This window comes from Suncus etruscus, chromosome X (genome assembly GCF_024139225.1).
Source record: "Suncus etruscus isolate mSunEtr1 chromosome X, mSunEtr1.pri.cur, whole genome shotgun sequence".
Taxonomy (NCBI): Eukaryota; Metazoa; Chordata; class Mammalia; order Eulipotyphla; family Soricidae; genus Suncus; species Suncus etruscus.
The window spans coordinates 119,554,133-119,559,535 of NC_064868.1; the positions used below are offsets into that span (position 1 = coordinate 119,554,133).

The 5,403-nt window shown below is 33.9% G+C and overlaps 1 pseudogene; it reads left to right on the forward strand.

Moving 5' to 3' along the window:
* Positions 1 to 4,418: 4,418 nt before the first annotated feature.
* LOC126000010 (uncharacterized) lies at positions 4,419 to 4,537 on the forward strand (annotated as a pseudogene).
* The last annotated feature ends 866 nt before the right edge of the window (positions 4,538 to 5,403 follow it).

The following is a 5,403-nucleotide window of genomic DNA, read 5'->3' on the forward strand; positions in this document are numbered from 1 at the left end:
ACATATACACATTAAAATACTACAAAGTGGTAAGGTATTATACAATTGTGCAACATGGATGGAACTAGAAGATATTATGTTAAATGAAGTAAGAAAGAAGGATAAATACAGATAAATAAAGAATGATACCACTTAAATGTGATATTTAGAATAACTGCAGAAAGAACCACAATGGCCTAAATAGTAGGTACTCTAAACAAGGAAATAAATCAAGTCAAAGAGGAGAAACACAAAGCCTTTACACACTTTTATGCTACCAAAAAAAAAAACCCTGCAGCAACGGAAAAAGCTGTTAGATTGAACAGGTGTCCTATCAATTCTGAATACAGAGGCCTATCATAACATTCTAATCATTCTTTTGCTTTTTTCCCCTTCCCCATGTTCTAATGATTTTATCCACAGATACAGGTACATAATACGATCAGAAATCAGACTCCCATTGCAGTGCTCTCTATTAATGTTTTAATGCCTTAATTTTATTATGTATAAAATAACTTCACCATCTTTGTTCACAGAGGTTCTTGGAGAGATAGGTGGCTGCCCTAATTTCAAATGTCAGTGCTCTATCATAATAGACTTCAAGTACAGTGCTCGTTACGACAATGTCTTTACAAAATATTCCAATTTATCCATTTCCTTTTTATTACACCTGCTATTATAATCTCTTCCTTATGTCCGTAGAGGCCACTCAAATAGGCAACTGCATATTATAGAGTTTTGTGACACACCCCATTCATAGTTTTGCAATTTATTATCTTTATTTTTCAATTCAAGTTATGTTACTATTATATCATAATGCCCAGTCTGTGATTGTGCTTTCAGAAAAGGAACCTGGATGCACAAGTCACAGTAGATGATGCTATATGGGGTAGACTACTCTTATAGTGCTCATTACCATATTGCTTAGTACTCTAGACATGAAAATTATGTTTACGTAAATGTTCCATGCAGAATCTAACACCAAAGGCTTTATTTAGCAAAGTTTACCCCATCACTAATGAAGTATCTAGAAATGTAAAAACCTTCCCCCATGTTCTGGCACCATTTTTAAGTGCTCTGACTCAACCAGTAAGGGTCAGACCTCCAACTCCAACCTACGAATAGATCTACAATGTCTGTCTATAAGTAGAGGAGAATGCTTAATGTGGTTTACTCCTCTATATTTGTTTAATCTGTATTGTACATCATCCCTGTTATATATTATCCCCCTCATCCACCTCCTTATAAATCCTCTTCTATCCTCTCACCCCTCAACCCTGATCCTTTATCTGTCCCTATTATCTCTCTTTACCCTCAATTCTCAATTCCTCAGGAATTGGGACCTTCATCCTGCCCCAGTAAACAGTCACCCAGCTCCCAAAGCAAACGGACATCCTCTTAGCCCCCAATCTCTCATCCAGGCAAGAAGCTGCAGCCACTGGTCCTGATGATTCGCTCTATTCAGTCCCTTTTCTCCCACCTCTCCTCACTGTAGACTGTTGCTTGATACCAGATTCAGATCCAGAGGGACCCCCAGATCGAGGACACTACCTGTCCCCTGACTGCTGCAAATCATTTCTCAGATTCAACAAGACTATATTTTGAGATAAAAATGTGCCCTGTTTTTTATTCCCCCAAACTATTTCAAAAAGACTGAAAGGATATATATATGTATATATATATATGTATGTATGTATGTATGTATGTATGTTTCTGTACAAACATTTCCTTAATAGTGATATTTCTTAGTATTCATTTCCATATGTAGAGGTAGCTTCCCAGACCCTTTTAGGGATCTGCTTAATAGAAAATACTAGTAGAAAAGTCTTGCTTAGGAAATGAGCTCATGTCAAAACCAGGGCATAAAGACTGTATAGCTTGTTATTTTTACCCCCAAATGCACCAGTAATATAATATAGCATTGTTCCTTTCTGTGTAGGCACACTGAAACTGGGAAATCTTACGAATAAATATTACTTATCTAATGGGAATAAGAAGCAATGAATGTTATAGTGCAGGAGACCTTACACCCTGAACATTTGTCATGGGGACTTGACTTAGACCTCAATTGATCAGACATTGACCATCCAACCACAAACCCTAAATCCCAATCTTAGAACTGGCAGTTTCCTCCACCAGTGCCAGGAATCAAACTCACCACATGCATGACTCTAATGCCTCCTTGGCATCAACTTGCTCCTGATAGGTTCATATGACACCATGATGATGAGGAAACAGCAACGAATTGAACTAAGGGCAGGTTTCCCTACTTCACCATCTAATGGTGAGATGAAATCAGAAGATGTTCCATGACACCCCAGCTTCTTCCTAGGAACTGTTAAGAAACCAAGATCTCTGATTACAGAAGGCTATCTACCACAACTGTGACTGCGCAGAACTTTTTCAGGGACCATAAAGAAAGACCTTGGGGTTGGACAAATAACATGCCTGAGACCATACTCTGTTTTATAACAGTACGCTTCGTGGGTTGGATCCTGTATCTCTTAGGCCAAGGGAATTTCCTTTCTAATTTCCCCAATGTTTACTGCTCCTATGCACAAAAAATAACCAACAACAACAGAACATCTGCCCCCTTTTTTCCTTTTAATTTTATTTATATAATCTAGATAGGGGCTCCTGCCTTTTTCACAGAATCTTAGAACATGAATTATTTGTTCTGCCTCATATTTCTATATCTTCCTACAAATTGAGAAAAGAAAAAGTGATTGAGACCCAGGGGCCATGTGGTCCCAGGTGCATTAAGTGGAAAAAATGGTCAAATCTAAATACCCAAGCCAAAGTCAACAACATTAGAATCAAGAGACTCAGACTATAATAAGCTAAATATAAAATGGACCTTTACACTAGTAGACCAGGGGCCTAAAGGATAGAGGTATAGGATGCATTCTGGGAACAATGGTGGAGGGAGTTCAACACTGGTGGTGGGAATGTCTCTAATTTACTGCCAGTATATGCCTGAAATACAACTCTGAAAGACTTGTAATTCACAATGGTCTTAATAAAATTTTTGAATGTGCTTCTTATTTCCTTAATTAACACAGATTCTTTAACAAATGTTTGAGTCCTTTATCACAGAGGATTTCTGGGATGGGAGAAATGAGAGAAAGTTTCCAGGATTCTCCTGAAATGTTCAATAGTAAGACTTCTTTCAATTGGTTAATAAAGATTTTCATTTATTGACCTTTTTCATTTTTACATGTACCTTTCAAAGAGAACTATTATTTTTTACTAAGTCACAACACTATAATTTTAGGTTACTATGGTGGTGTTTGAAATATCACAACACTTTAATGAAAATAGTCCTAGAAATTTAAGTTCGTTGAAATCTCGGCGACAAAATATTCTGGATGTTTAATAAATGTTTATACTCCTTTGCCTCTCAATCAATCAACTTGGAAATAATTAGTAAGAACAACTCTATATCATCTCTGTTTTAGTTAAAGATTGTAAGAGCAAGTTGTTTAGAAATTATGAATATTAAGAGCCTTTTTATCCTTATATTAATAAAAATATTGAAAGACCAACTAAGTTTTCCTGTCCGAATAACAAGACCCAATTCTGATAAACATAGTAGGATAAAATTTTGTATCCAACTAAATGATTCCATAGACCTGTATATGTTACCAAACCATTGTATTTGAATCAGTTTTTATTTGCCATAACTATTTTAAGCCAAATATATTAATGATACCAGGTAATTGTTCTTATTATCAGATGTTGCTATAATTTTATTCACAGCAACACTATAAACTATTATTTAGATTTTGTAGAAAAAGTGGAGTTGTACAAATATATAGGATTTATTTGGTTCAATGTTCAAATATGTCCTGAAAGATATTTCAATAATTTTGTAGGAAAATTTCATTTTATTATTCACAATTTATTTATTATAAGGGAAATTTTAATACATATCAGGAAGAGTGGAAAGAAATAAAGAAGAAAGTTATACAGGTGTTTATAGTGTTGCTGTGAATAAAATTATAGGAATATCTGATAATAAGAACAATTACCTGGTATCATTAATATATTTGCTTAAAATAGTTATCGCAAATAAAAACTGATTCAAATAGAATGGTTTGGTAAAACATACAGGTCTAAGTTATATATATATATATAAATATAAAACATATATGTATAAGTTATATATAGGATTTATTTGGTTCAATGTTCAAATATGTCCTGAAAGATATTTCAATAATTTTGTAGGAAAATTTCAGTTTATTATAAGGGAAATTTTAAAACATATCTGGAAGAGAGAAAAGAAATAAAGAAGAAAGTTATACAGAAGGTTTTTTTCTGATAAACTAAAATGGTTTCTAGAAAACAAAATGAAATCATATTTAAATGTGAAGTTAACTATAACTATAAAAATTAACTTTCCATTTCCATGTATACAAATACTCAAAAAATGTGGTTAAGTCTACGGCCATACCACCTTGAATGCCCCTGATCTCATCTGATCGCAGGAACTAAGCAGGGTCAGGCCTAGTTAGTACTTGGATGGGAGACTGCCTGGGAATACCGGGTGCTGTAGGCTTAAATTAATGTGGTTGAAAAAGGAATATTCTTTGACAAGAAAGACTAAGTATTTTCTAGTTATGATTAACTTAGTGTAAAGGATATTTCTAATAAAGTAAAAAGAAAATGAGGTAGGTAGCACTGAAGTGGGAATGGGTACCAATAATATGAGAGGAAATTACTAAAGTATGCTATAAATAGAAATTCCAGTTGACATAAAATCATTTCTAGAAAAAATTAAAAACTTTGGAACCAAAGGAGTTTTAAAATTCATGTATCACTTAGAGGGGAGTACAAAACCTTTTATTACTTATTACAAGATTTGAGAGCTTAAAATAAATAATGATCCAAAGGTGATAGCCCAAAGGGCTTAGTCCATGATTTAAGGCATGCCATTCAATACAGATCCCCAATGGTTCCTTAGTATTTCTAGAAATGACTTTGAACAAAGAAAGAAAGAAAGAATTAATTTTTTATCATTTTTAATTTGCAAAATTTCACCCTCCTGGTTATTGTAAAAATGACACAGCATGATCTCTGAAAGAATATGATACATATGATAACCTATGTATTCTATACACAATTGGTTCTCATCGAAATTCTACTTATAAGTATGGAGAATATTTCTAAGAGTGACACAAACATATTTAGATACAAAAAGTCTTATTTGTTATTTTATGTATGTAACACATAACTCACAGATAATGAACTAGATACCTCACTCGCCTCTACAAAAGTCATGAGGCACAGTTAGGATGCCCCAATGTTGATAGATCTCAACTTGTCTCATTAAAGGGCATCTAAGTTTTGTAAATTATAGCTTATGCATTCTCTGTCTTTGTTAGCATGAAGACAGTTTACGCAGTTAATTGACTGCCTAGAACA